Source organism: Poecilia reticulata, linkage group LG4, assembly GCF_000633615.1.
Source record: "Poecilia reticulata strain Guanapo linkage group LG4, Guppy_female_1.0+MT, whole genome shotgun sequence".
Classification (NCBI taxonomy): domain Eukaryota; kingdom Metazoa; phylum Chordata; class Actinopteri; order Cyprinodontiformes; family Poeciliidae; genus Poecilia; species Poecilia reticulata.
The window spans coordinates 20,863,417-20,878,235 of record NC_024334.1 but is presented as its reverse complement, the minus strand read 5'-3'; the positions used below and the strand labels follow the sequence as shown (position 1 = coordinate 20,878,235).

Sequence of the window (14,819 nt, the reverse complement as noted above, 5' to 3'; positions counted from 1 at the left end):
GTCAAATTTGAACAGCGTCTGTTATCTTCCCTGCTTCAAGTTTTTTCTTCTCTTCGTGGCGTTTTTTAAATAAATGAAAGTGTGAAATACCGCCACCATCTGGTCTGGAGTATGAACTGGAGCTAATGCCATTGATTATAAGGTTTTACGTCACACATCTGAAAATTGATTGGGTACTTTCTTAAAAATTACATCATGATTATCCTTTTTTTATTGTATGCAATTTTAATAAACAGTAAAAGATTATTAAGGCACTTAAAAATTCATACATATTCATTCATATTTTGTTCACTTAAAGTATACTTTTATTTAATATATTAAAAGTGTATTTTGGTACAAATATGTTTAAGTGTGTTTAAAGTACTAATTTCGAAATTGGTACAAGTGTATTTTTAGTATACTTAAGATTTACTTATAGGTAGTACACTTAATTAGTATACTCAAAGTGTACTTTCACAAATTTAAGTATGTTTGAATTAACACTTAAAACAGCTTCATAGTTAATGCCAACATCAACTGACTCTATGACATTGCTGACTATTTTTTTCTACTTCTAACATAAACAGGCAAAGAAGACACCCAGAAATGTTTTTCCACCCCAGGCATTCGGTCCCAATCATCATCAGTTCTTATGATGTCACATACATGGCGAGTCCGCAACGTCTTAAAATTGTAGTATTTTTTTATTTGCCATTTTTCTGTTCTCTTTCAATACAAATGCTTTCTCTGTTTAATTGCTCTATTGTTCTTTTTTGTAGGTTCCTGTAAGGTGCAGTGAACGGGAATGTTCTGTCGTTGATCCTCAGTTTCATGTTTTATTGTCACACTTAAATTTTCATGTGTTCACTTTTGATGTGTAAACTGATAATTTATGTAAAGTTCATAAAGTTGAGTAAAATAGGACAATTTTAAAATGTCGGTAATAAAACAAAATATTTGAATTACCTTGGGCATCTTGTGCAATTAATCCTTCCATGTAATTGTAGCCTAAAACAATGTAAGTACTGTAGTTATGCATGTCATTTACAAAATAGGTACGTAGAAATATTAGGACTTTCATGAGTAATTAAAATTGTAGTTTATTATCAATAGCAGAAAATCAAAAATAAAAAGTGTAAATTAAATACATTACTAATATATTAATAGTATATTTAAAATTTATTTGAAGTAACCTATATTAAATATATTTAATATAATTCTGAGACAGAATTATTACACTCAAAATATAATTATATCAAAATATAATAATAAAGCTCTGAAATATATTTTAAAAGTATACTTTAAGTACACCAAGTACACTTGAAGTTGTTCCAAAAAAGTACGTATAGTATACTAAAATATACCATTAGTTGTAATTTAATACTATTTAAATACTACTAAATGTACAAAGCACACAATTAGTTGTTCCAAAATAGTACAGTTTAAGTACATCGATAAAAGTATACTAAAGTATGTTCAAATTTAGTATACTAAAGTATACTTTCTTTTCACCTGAGAAATACCAGGACTTTTTATAGTTTGCTTAAAAAGTCCTCTAAAGCAAGCAACAAGGACTCTTCATGGGAGTTCATGTTGTGGAGAACCGCAGACGGTGCTTTTAAAGGTCGTGTTGGCTCAAGTGGCTTTTCTTTGAAAGATGCCAGACAGGAAGGTGGGTTGAGAGAGGTGCAGCAAAGGTCATCGGGTCGGGACTCGAACCCATGGAACCTGTGTCGAGTACTAAGACCTCCAAATTTGCTGCACTCTCCCCCTTTGCCACCTCCGCACCCCGAGTGCTGCCACACTTAAATCAGCCCTTGGTGTACCAAAGCCTTAAAATAGACGGAGGCTTGATGAGTCCGAGAAGACGGTCTTTACTGAAGCTCTGTCAGAGTGAGTGTTGGGAATTTTCACATCTTTCCCTCCATCCTTTTTAAGATGTTTTCACTGTTTCTCCAGCTCTTGTTATGGATGAGTTGAAGTCCGTTCCGGAGGCCGTTTTCTGCCACTAAAGATCAGTAAAGCACCTGCCTGAACTGGTGGCATTTTCACTTGTCTGGAGGGCAACAAACAGATGCAGGCCACCCCAAAAACAGAAGTCATGGATCACTAAGAAAATACATTCTGATTAATTATGGTTTTAATCAAGCCGTAATTAATCAGCATGACAATTATTTCTCAGTGTAGGGTCTTTTTTGTTTCCTTTTCTAAATGTTCGAACCTTTTTAGATCGACAAAATGCAAGTGCAATAAAGGATTATTTGATTTTACGGCTTGTTGCGTATTATTGGCTGAGTTTGACTTTACACTATGTCCTCCGGTGGTTTTATGATAAGAATCAACTCGAGTCTCCTCTGATTCACCAGACGCCGTTGCAGCTAAGGTGAGAACCAGCGTGTTTCTCTTGCTGGGCTGGATGAGAGGTAGTGGTGCCTTGAACAGACAGTTAAGACATCAAACATTTTACCACAGAAGGGCTGGAAACCAAAGATGCCAGTTGTGGTTTTTTAGACCCCATGTTCTCAGTTTCAGGCTTGAGAACCGTCCTAATAAACGTTATCGTAGCCTCAAAAATGAGTACGAAGTACATACTGTGCCTTGTAAAAGTGTTTATACCCATTAACAACCACAACCTGCAAGGAATTTGATGATAGACCAACACAAGACAGTACATAACTGTGAAGTGAAAGAAAAATGATAAAAGGTTGAGAACATTATTTTTTTGTTTTGCACATAAAAAATTTGAAAAATGTGGCTGGGATTTGTTCCTCCTCGGATTCGACACGTTTTCAGAAAAAGTTTTGCTTCGGTTGTGGCGGCAGACCTTCCGTCTCTGCAAGTTTAAACTGATATTTTCTGCTCTTGTTTATTTGCAGGATAGTCAGATGGGATGCAGACCGTCTTCTCTGAGCAGCAGTGTTCTGAACTGGGTTAGACTTTGAGTCGTTTTAACTCGTCAACATGCTTTGAAACTCCCAGTGCTCAGCAACATCTGGATGTGCTACCAGTCCAACTCTTGAATCAAATAGTTTATCTGCCTAAAGTAGTCAAAATATAATTTATTTTTATTTTATTTGAACAAGTTTTTCCACTTACTTGCTGTGTCCATCACACTTCTTTTGCACTTCATAAGAATTTCTTTCGGCCACAGGTTTATAAAAGTTATGCTGTGCACAGGTTGTCCCACCTGAGCTGTGGATCTCTGTTGTTCCTCCAGAGAAACGTGGGCTGTCTGGACTGCTTCTATGACCGATGCTCTCCGCTCGCAGCCTTTCAGTATAAGTGGACGCCCAGAGTCCAATTCTCTCGCCAAAGCTTGACATTTTGTTCTATACCCCCGACCATGCTTTGGGATATCACAGTAAAGGGGGGTAAATAAAAAATACATGCCCCACGCAAATTTTCAACACTGTTCACCATTTTCTAGAGCTGCAACGATTATTGTAGTCATTGATCTATTGATTATTTTGACGATTAATCACATTCTGCAAATTTTTCATTTGTCTTTTTTATATACAATATTAGAAACGCATTAAAATGTGCAAATAATTATATTCCTTTCTTTTAAAAAAAATATTTTGCACTTAAAGCACTAAAACATTCCTATAGTGAACACTTGATCGTTTTCATCATGTGGAAACTCAGTTCTTTCTGCTTAACTTAATCTGTTTTTTTTTTTGCATTAACTGAATAATAAACTGATGCAAAAGGTGCTTACCAGGATATTTTTCTTTGCAGAATCTGAACCAGCTGAAGCTGAAGTTTTTGGTAGAGCATATTTACAGACAAAGATTTTTTTCTTAAATTCAAAACATATATACTTTGCACAGTTTTGGCTTCAATTACTTCTCTGAATGTGCTGCTACTTCAGCAAATGGTCTTTTTAGAGTTTGTTAATCAATTCTGAAATGCTTTGACAGTCATTTCAATAATGGATTGATCACGACCATTTCTCGTATTATCATGGGCTGGTCTGTCAGATAAAGTTCATGAGGTTCGTCTTCGCCATGTAGAAAAAGAGGAAGCTGAAGGGCTGCGAATATTTTCACAAGTTGCAAACTTCACACTCTTCTTTGATATTTCTTTGACAGAGTCGCAACTATGATGGGTGTCCTGCTACTCTGTCACGGATTTGTTTGCGAATTGGTCTGCTGCACACCCACAGGCCACTTAGAGCCCGTTGCCCTTTGACTTTCAGGAGGGGTTAACTACGAGAATGAGAGGGTCACCGAGAAGTGAAGGGTTAATTGTCGTCCTTTTTCACGAGTAATCGCCAACATCGCCCATGCTTAGTGCCTCCTCCCCACTACGAGTCTGTCAGCCAACACACACACACACACACACACACACATTGGACAGCTCCGGCAGCTTCGCCGTCTTCTGGAGAGTCCCATATCCCTGCCTCCAGGCGAACAGTCCCCCCTTTTTATGGACAGATAGATGTTCTTCTTGTTTCCTGCCGCATGTTCAGCATACCACAGAGAGCTGGAAGGTCAGGCCTTGCCCTAGCCTCTCCCCTCATTACTTGATTTGGACCGTACCCCTCCCCTCCCCTCTCCCCCTCCTCTTCTTCCCCCCTGGGTTCACCCAAACACACAACAAAACCGCCGTCTCAGAAATGCAGTCGCAATGTGACCGAGTGCCGCCAAGGACACCAAGAAATGAACAGAGTGATCCGTAAAAGAAAAAAAAAAAAGGAAAAAGAAGGAATAAAAATCAAAGTAATTCACTTTATTGGAGGGCTGAAGTTTATCATCCTGTTTCCCCCCCTGTTCGTTTGAAGGACGGTTTGGGGTTGTTTGCACGTCTCCGAGGAGAGTGATGCATGCGTTCATGTGGCCGGGTGTGATTAGAGGACGGGATGGAGCGCGGCAGGTTAGGAGGTGGAGATGGAGAGGCAGGGGAAAGCCAGGTTGGGACAGGAGGGTAATTGGCTGAGATGAAAAATGAGAGTCCTTGACCTTTTGTTACCCCGAGCGATCGCTGATAGCTTGAGAGCACATCCCCGAGCCCCTCCCTCACCCATAAAGATCTTTAACTAGAGGGACGGAGGTAAAAAAAAAAACAAAAAAAACAAGGAGGGCTTGTTCTTGGGCGTGGTGGTCTTTAACTGTGTGTGTGTGTGGGTGGGTGTGTGAGAGGGTCTCAGCTGTCTCAGGATCCATTAGTCACTAATAGGGCTGTCACTCTGGGCTTTTAGCTCTGCTTGTTAGCACAGCAGACAACCAGCAAGTCCTCACAGATGTTTCCATTAGCATTGTTCTCCAACCAGGCTGCTCCAAACAGACACAGGTCCCACATGCGAGGTGAGAGTCCTGCCTCAACCACACACACACACAAACAAAAAAACCCTGCCAAAGAGCAGCTTTCCTGCGGTACCGATCGGCAGCTGAATGGGGGCTTCGTGATCTATTGTAAAATACAGTTGTAGCATAAATTCCCCAAGCGCCCCCGTTTTGACCTTCGGTGTAAATGTGCTGCAAAGTGACAGGTGTGTCTGTTAATTAAAGCTCAGCGGTAATAACAGGGAGGCAGGCAGGAGTGGCTTTTGAAAAGAACCGAGGCCCGGAGGGTAGAGGATAACCAGACCGGGTTTACATTAAGACTGAAGAAATCTGGTTTTTTTAAGTTTAAGTTTAAGTTTATTTGGTAAAGATAAACATTTAGGAAATCCAGTTTTGACAAAAAAACAACAAAAAAAAAAAAGATAGAAGTATGTTTCTGTAAAAATGTTCTGCGAGAGACCTAAAAAAAAATTTATATAAAAAAAACTGGCATGCATTTGTATCCATCCATGTTGAATCTGATTTTTGTCAAAATTTTGAACTAAATCTTTATATAATCTCATGGAGGCTTCTCCAATTCATCTAAAAAAATGGAAAGAACCTTTGTATAAAAAGTGTTAATGAGATAGTATTAAACATTTTTGTTTGCCACAAGTTGTTTGAGGGAGCGTCGGAAAACCAACGCCTGACACCAGTTCTCTCATAAAACATGATGGTGGCAGCATCATGCTTTAGGAACGCTCCACTTCAGTGTTGAGGGGAAGATGGATGTCACGACGTCACAATTATGCTCTGTTCTGGTTGCAGCTTGACACGGTGTGAAAAGGTTCATTTATTTCAATCAGACAATAAAATCTAAATACATAAACAAGCCAAATAGTCATACCAATTTTACAAACAGTTCAAAAAGGAGCCAGTAGTAGATAAAACATCCCTCGTACAGTCATTTAAGTCTCTCCACTCCCTTAAAGTATCCCCACATTAAAAAACTCAAACCTCACAGTCTCATTATTGACTGTACAATTACTTTCACACTAACATCCATAGCAGTTTTGCCCTTTGAGACACCCATCACACAACTGTCATGATGTAGTGATTAATAAAGAGTTTAAAAAAAAGAAGAAGAAAACAAACTTACCAAAAAACAAAAGCGTGGAGAACACAGGGAGCAGAGTGCAACAAAAACAGGAATCAGAAACAAACAAAAACAAAAGCCAGGAGGGTAAACCAGGGAAGGAACGTGATTTAACGAGAGGAACCAATGAGGATTGAGAGCAGCAGAAGTGTTTAAATACTGCCAGGGTGAATGTTGGAACCATAGACCTGGGCTGATTAGCTAACAGGTTGCAGGTGTGAGGAGAGAGAATGAATCTAACTAACAAACAAGTAGACAAAAGCAAACTAGAAGGACTAAGAAAGGACCGAGCTAAAGCAAAACAGAAACAAAGCTGATCTAACCAAAGTCATTTGACTCAGGAACACAGAATATATCAACGACAACATGTTTTCCAATCATTTCAGTATTTTAAACTGGTTTATATTTTGAACTTCCAGTTCATCATTTTATTGTCACTTCCATAAATCTGACCCACACGCTGATATACAAAAACTCCTAGTGGTTGTTCTGATGCTTTGTTGTTGTTTTATGTCTTAAATTACAAGCCCTCTTTCTGTCACAAAACGTTTTTTGAACATTGAGCGGAAGATGACGGCTTCTTGCTTTGGACATTTGATTTTAAAAAGTATATAAAAATAAAGGGTTTATATGCTCCTGATACTTTATGATTTCTTTTTGTGTGGCGTGCAGCGGCTGGACATATAAACGGACTTCATGTGTATGTTTATTACACACAAAGAAATGTAAAATGTTGAACTGAAAGGTGAGCTGGTGAGAAACTGCAGTTGGGGAAAAAAAAAAAAAAAAGTCGGGGGGATCAACAGGGAAGAGACTTTGAGGGAGAAAAATCGTGGAATTGGGCACCAGAGAGCGAGCAGCTGCGAGGAGGTGCAGGTTCTCCTTGTTAAACTCGCCGCCATATGGATGGCATCTGAGCCGGTTCTGGGGGTGATTTTTATAACCGCTTTTACGGTTTTACAAGCCTCCAATGATCCAATGAGAAATAACCTTTCCTACCTGCCAACGCGTGACCGTTGAGCTCACGAGGAGGAATAAATGCAAACACTGTCCTGCGCTGCGTTTTACATCTGACCAGACGTTTGGACGATCTTCAGGGGCGCAGATGTTCACCTGTCCTCGCCCGTTCTGCTGCTTTTCTTTGTGCACCGCGCCATCCATCATCCGGTCCTTCAGGGGTCTTATGGACGATTAAAGGCTCACGGAGAAATAAATCCATTTAAAGTAAAAACAAACTGTGCTGATTTCGGTTGTCTTTTTTTTTTTTTTTGCTAACCTGATGGATGTGCTGCAGTAGCTGAAGGTAAAATAAATACGTTCAGCTGAAAACTGAAAAAGCGCTTCAGTCTGCCCAGAGTGGGCCATCATGTGTATCCCATTACTTCGCAATTACAATCAGATTTAAGTGTTCAACGGCAGATTATGCAACATTGAGCGACAATAATTGCTGTATTTTCAAGATATGCGACATAATTTTCAGCGCTTAATGACGGCTGTGCATATTTTGCTTCCTCACATCGTTAAAGGAATCAAGTCACTTCTCGGCGAAGCCCTTCTATGGGAACCTACCCGCACTCAGACTCACGAACACACACACACAGAGAGAGACTCACACACACATATTGTACATTAAATCTGCCAAGAAGCTCATTGCCGCTCATGCTTTTCCCATTGAGTTCACTGGGTTTCGCCGCCGTTGTCATCCGAGTTGTCGAGGCTCTCAAGCAAATTGCATTTCTCAGGCTTTTCTCTCAGCGTTTGAACTGGAAATCTGAAGGGGATCAGGTTTCCACTTGTGGGGGCCCGGGGGAGGGGGTCGGAGAGAGTGTTCTCTCTTCTCGTCCCGCGTGAGACTAGAGCGGACAGACAGTTGGTCCACGCTCTGCTGTCTGTCAGTGCTCAGCAAGTGTCAAAAGTCTGACTCGTCCAACAAGTCAAAATAAAGCTTTCTCAAAACATTTCAGCAAATTGGACCACGGCGCTTTCCCACTGTGTGTGCGTGTGTGTGTGCGTGTGTGTGTGGGTGTGTGTGTGTGTGTGTGTGTGTGTGTGTGTGTGTGTGTGTGTGTGTGTGTGTGTGTGTGTGGAGCGGGTTTGTGCCTCTGAAACCTTCTGTTGATTCCCTCCATGCATTTCTTTAAACACTCTTCTCTTTAATCAGCCTATCGATCAATCAAGTTTATTTGGATAGCACATTTCAGCAGCAAGGCAGTTCAAAGTGCTTCACGTTATAAAAACGCAAAAACAAAAAGTCATAAAAACGTCATACAGTCACCAATTGAGAAACCAGTATCAAACATGCCCCTCTACCCTTCAACAATCTATAATAATTCAGAATAAACCCTCATATATATGCCATGCAAGACATATATTTACTTCTCTGGTTGGAATTGAATGCACTTCTTGTAACTTAGTGCAGTAGAGTTTTTAAAAACACATTTCTTGCTTTCGCTCTCAGCTGTTTCTGAAAAAAAAAAAAAAAACAGTACGAGACATAGCATGGAGGAAACTGTCCGACCTTTCTGCATCAGTTGTGAAAACAGATGCTTGAGCCAAAACATTTGGTCTATTGTGCTCCAATCCGAGAGCATCTGTGACTTTTAACGAGGTGGATCTCTGTGAACCAGCTACAGGAGGACATGTGGACACCAGAACTGTCTAAGCAAAAGACTGACGGGCTTCACCTGCACATCTGCTTCATGTGCCCACAAGTACTAGCAAGATCAGGGACTTCAGAAAGATGAAAACAGGTTCTAGTGGATCATAAGTACCCAAAACGTATCTTTTTTCCCAACTTGTTGTACTGTTGGGGAAAAAAAGGTCTTGCTGTACTGAAAGTACCTGATGGACAAAGCAGCAGAGTTTTTGCATACATTGTTGTAGATCAGAGCTTCCTGGGTATTTGAGGCTGAGTAAAATGAACTAGGAAATGCTGATACATGTTTAAATTTGCTGTACGAATCTCGATCCAGCACCTTTTGAAGTGCAGCAGTGAGACAGGACGCCACAGTGAATGCACAGAGGTGGGAGAGTGGCAATGTGGGGGAGCACATGTGAAAACCCCATGCTAGGAGGATGACATTTAAACAGTGTTCACGGTTGATCAAAATTACAGGCTGTGCAGATTTCATGTGATTTATGTAGAATAAAGCAGAAAACTATTAGTGAAGCACTTCTCTTGTCTTCAAGACAGTGAAGAATCCTTGGAACATTATACAAGAAAAGCAAGAGGAACACAAAACAAAATATCAACTGGGCCAGTCTGATACATGAGTATGCTTTGATCAAAACCACTGGTCTCATCGAGTCCTGCAACTTTTAGATGCGTCTCTCGTCCTACACACTTGGACTAAATGGCTACTTTACCTCCTTAACATGTAGCCAGACTCTATTCTGCTAATGAACTAATATTGGAGCCACGTATGCTGAAACAGAGACGCATCTAAAAGTTGCAGACCACCTGTCTAAACCAATCCACAGAATTATGATAAGGAAGGGAGAAGATTATATAAAGTACAAAAGTCAGTATTGATTAGAAATATTAATGAGAGAAACAGAAGGGAAGAAATAATAATGATTGAGAGTAGGTCATACCTATTTAAATGAAATTTTATATTTAATAGGGAAGAAAAATAATGATAAATGTGAAGGATGTGGTGAGAAAGAAAATGTAGAACACGTATTAATGAACTGTAGAACATATGAATCTGAAAGGGAGAATTTGACAAGAATGGTTGGAAGGACAGGGTCAAAAATTGAATCTTAAAGGAAAATTAGGAAATGAAGGAAAAATAATGGATATTTATAGATTAAGAAAAGCATTGTTCGTTTTTCTTCAAAATACAAGATTAATATATAGAATTTAATAGATGTAAAGAAATGTTGCTGCACACTCGTGTACAGTAGGTGGCGGTATGCACCTTAAAGTTGCTCGCGATCCGCCATAATAGAAAAGAAGAAGAAGAACCAATCCACAGTAACCTAGGCTGTTAGTTTAGGGTCGTCTCCTGTTGGAAGAGAAGAGACCAGAGCACGAATGGGAACGACATTTTGAAAACCATATCACTATACTTCCACTTTACTGCAATTCACCTTTTTTTTTTTCCCCCTGCGAGTCTATATCATAAAATCCTAAATGAATGCGTCTTGGCTTCTCTTTGCAGAACTGTGTTTTGGTTTTGTGCTTCATCTCGGTAAGTATTGTGAGCTGTACTTTCTCCTGAAACTGTAACTCACTTTGCATCCTCTCTAAATTGTCCCCCCGTTGCACCAATTACATTTCCTGTTTCCAGAGGGACGGCCAAGAACGCGTAAAGCCCCTGATCGATAATCACGGACGGCGCATTCCCTCCACGCGATCATCTTTTGATGCTTTCCGACGTCGCCCGTCAACCGGGGCGGGATTCGTAAAGGTTTACTGTTGTGTCTTCGAGTTTCAAAGCGAAAAGCCGCTGACGCACGTCGGTCCCCGAGGTGGCTGAGAAGAGCGATCGTTTTATCTCTGTGTCAGGTAACCACAACAGTGGGGGATGTGTGAGTGTTTACATCACGATAATAGAGCCAGGCCTCACCGCACTGCCTAACCTCCTCCTTCGTCGTGACGTTGTTTTTTTTTTTGTGTGTGTGTGTGCCGTTGCCAGCAAAACTGTTCCACGTCTCCTCCACCAGCTTCCCCTCTCCTCCCGTCACGTGAAGCGTGACCTTCAGATACTGATTACAGGCCCACTTTGAGTGATTTTCTTTTGTTTTTTTTTTTTCCTTTTCGTCTGTGGAAACAACAAAAAAAACAAAAAAAAAATAGAAGGTTGATATGAGGGAGGAAAAGGAAACCATGAAAGCAGCTGGAGTAGAAGAGAGCTTTCGAAATGTTTTATTTTTTTTCTAAGCAGAGAGCCAGTGAGTTGGGAAGGAAAAGGGAGGAGGGAAGAAAAAGAGGAGCTGGGAAGAAGGGTGGAACACACAGAAATCTGAACCGCTGCCAAACTATTGTAAGAGTAACTGCTCTGCCTGCAGCTGTCTTGGAAGTCTTTCTGAATCCACTCGTTCCCCCCTGCACATCTGTCCTCATCCCTCTTCTTTGTCTTCTCTTGATGAGGATCTGATCACCAAAACAGACAGGCCTTGTTTGAGCCGAAAGGAAATCTTGCCACACACTAATAACATGAAGGTGCACTGAGTGATGTGTGTGTAGGGGAAATTTGAAAGGATTTTTTTATTCTGCTGAAAGAAGCAAAATGGATTCACCTCCCAACCTGATGCTCGTGGGGAGAGATGGATTAGAAAGGAGGGCACTTTAAATGGAAAATGGCGGCGTGCCAAGTGGCAAAGTGGCCTTTCAGCTCTCTGCTTGTTTAATACAGACTCCTCCATTTACCGGTGTTGTTTCAGGTGAGCTCTAGTGCAGGAGTATTCACGCTTTACCAATATAAACTTCAAAGAGTTTGTTGGGATTTTTGCACGATAAGAAGAGTTGATTTGATCGTAGCTCAGACAGGAGGTGGAAGAAATCAAACTTTTCACAGATTATCCGTCCGACGTTGCGCTGTCGCGACACCGTGAGTTTTACAGATGCGTAAAAAAACACATTCTTCATAAAAGTTACAAAAAGCTTTAAGGACGTAGCAGAGAGATCCTCCCTAACTCTGGAGGAGCTGCAGAGATCCAAAGCTCACTTGGGAGAATCTGTCAACAGCAGCTTATAACTTATGCATCCCATGTTTTTCTGCTTTTAATGATGAAGGAAAGAAAGTACTAAAAGAACTCCAAAATAGAATCCTGTTTACAGTTTGCATGTCGAAAATCGTCGACTTATAGACGCAGGATCCATTTGATTTTCAAGCCGAAACGACGCACCGCTTTGCGCCGATCCATTATACGAAATACAATTTTATACGATGAAAGTTTGTGGTTTTTGACGTGGGAAAAAAAAAACGGGGATAACACACTCGAAGGTACGCCTGTCGCACATCTCCTTACAAATGGGCTGCGTGTGTCTCATAAGTCAAACTCCCGTCGTCCCCTTTTTGCATTCAGAGCGTCACGCTGTTTGCTCTTATCTGTGCGTCTGGGCAGCAGGAGGAAGGGCGAGCAGCTGACCGGTTGTAGTTGAGCTCTCTGTTCGCTCACCGCTCCTGGGCTGCAAATAACGTTTGCCTTTAAGTGCTGACTAAGGAGACAGACTGTGTGTTTTTAAATTATGCCTGACATAATTAAAGAAAAGAAAGGAAAGCACAAACGACCTGCCAGCTCATGGCTGCACACATCTATGCTCTTCTGTCTCAGAGTGGACAGATGTCTCTGTGAGTCTGCTCACGTCCCTACTGTCCAGACCTGCCGGCAACATGCATCCGAGTTCATTTTACTGCAAGTGTTTTACCAGGAATGAGTTTAGTGAACAGGTAACTAATGCACAGCGCCTTGCTGAAGTATTACGTCTTATCTCAACACTGCCACAAATTGTAAGGTATTTTATTGAGATTTTATGAGACGTGCCATCATAAATTCATGGGTAATTGAGAAGTAGAAGGAAAATGTTACAACTTTGTTTTCTTTTTATTTGCAGTTTTGCACAAACCATGTCAGTGAAGAAGATGTCCTGGTCAGATAAGGTCAACATTGAACTTTCTTCCCTGCATGCAAAATTCTACGTCTGAACTCTGAATGTGCTATCGCACAGTTAAAAGTCTGGTGGTGGCAGCATCATGCTGATGGGATGATTTTCTTCAGCAGGGACCAGAGGCGGGTAAAGTAGCACTACTTAAACATATTTTTACTCAAGTAAAAGTAAGGGGAAAAAAAAAAGAAGAATTTGTTATAAAGGCAACTTAAGTACCAAAAATCTGTCATTTAATATTTCAAATGTCCATCATCACACAGAGGAACATATAAAGCTATGTGGAAATTTTGGTATTTTAAAGACCAAAATGAAATATTTCAAATATAATTCATATTATGATGAATAATATAAATATAAATAGTTTTCCAAATCAGTTTCTTTCAATACAAAACTTATGAAACTTTAACAGAAACTGCAAGTCTGATTTATTTATTTATTTATTTATTTATTTATTTATTTATTGGTTAAAACAAGTTTTTTCATGATTTGGTGAAGTTACTCTGAGTGGGTGGGGTATCCAGACACTTTAATAAAATTACTCACGTAGAAGTAAAAATTACAACTAATAATTTTTTTTCATAAAGGTTACTGAAGTAAATATGAGTAAATTTATCTAGTTACTACCCAGTTCTGACAGCGACTTGTAATATGAAAAGTTATGAATTTGTTTTGAGTGTATATGAAAACACTAAAAACAAATGAAAAATCAGGCTTCTGATTGGCTGCTAAGACAGGAAACAGCATGGACCCCGCCAAAATAAAACATCAGATTAAACGATTCTGTTCCAGCTACAAATATAAATAAAGTCGGACCCTCAGAGCGCAAAGTGGATAAAAAAATTATCTTTAAATGATATTTTTTTAAAGTATATAAAGATTAATTACATTTAATACAGTCTTGTGATTTTTATAGCCAAGTGTAAGCCTTTTACAGAGTGTGGTGCTACTGAACGCTGCTCACTGTAGTACAGTGTCAGTATTGTTCCGAAAGAGTTCCCCGCAGAGCAGTAACCAGAGTAGATGCACTAAAAACAAAGACCTTTATTTAGAGGAGGCTTGTTAAAATCCTGGAGCATTGTTTGCCCGGCCTAGCTTCTTAAGTGGCATCTAGCGCATGTTGTGATATTGCACTCAGTTGAGATGAGAAAAATAGTCAAAATTCCCCTCCATCATCTGTAGCCCTTTGTGGCTGATTGTCTGTGTCCTGACATGAGAAAGGCCGGCTGGGCGCGGGCCAGCTGGAGCCGCCCTCAGCTCCTCTGAGAGCCAGAGTTACAAAGGCTCACTGTGTCCGAGTGGCACACTGAAACTGCACCCTGGCAGCAGCTCCAGGCAGCACTTTAGTAGTGATTTTTTATTTTTTCCATCCACTGTCTTTAAACCCGATCCGGTCATTCTGTTTTTTATTTTCCTGCCTTTGTTCCTGTTTGCGTTTATGATGTCCAGGTTTCTTTTTCCATTTTCTGTTTCTCTCTTTCTTTCTGTGCCCGCTCCTCACCTCTGGCAGCACCTAGCGCATTATTGAGCAGACTGTCTATTTCACAACAGCTCGTCTTTTCACACAATGTCCTGTCGGCAACATGTTTTTCCATATAAACAAGACTTTCCGGCTCTGTTTACACATGTGCTTGCAGTGAAAACCCCCAGACAACAGGGTTACGTTGTCTTCATGTGAGACCGGGATTAGGTGCACTCAGGTGGAAGCGAGGCACTAATCCGCTGTAAGAAGCCTAACAGCGTGGATCCAGATGACAACTGAGAGAACGGCAAGAGTTAGGCGGTGGGGAAGTCCCTTCCTAACCCC

At 40.4% G+C, this 14,819-nt stretch overlaps 1 long non-coding RNA gene across 2 annotated transcripts; it reads left to right on the top strand.

Moving 5' to 3' along the window:
- The first annotated feature begins 10,397 nt into the window (after window positions 1-10,397).
- On the top strand, window positions 10,398-13,250 carry LOC103463761 (uncharacterized). Of its 2 annotated transcripts, XR_001776534.1 has the most exons (4): window positions 10,398-10,592; window positions 10,692-10,909; window positions 12,682-12,797; window positions 12,962-13,250. It is a non-coding gene; the product is annotated as an uncharacterized LOC103463761 (long non-coding RNA). The 2 variants fall into 2 exon arrangements; XR_533544.2 differs by lacking the exon at window positions 12,682-12,797.
- The last annotated feature ends 1,569 nt before the right edge of the window (window positions 13,251-14,819 follow it).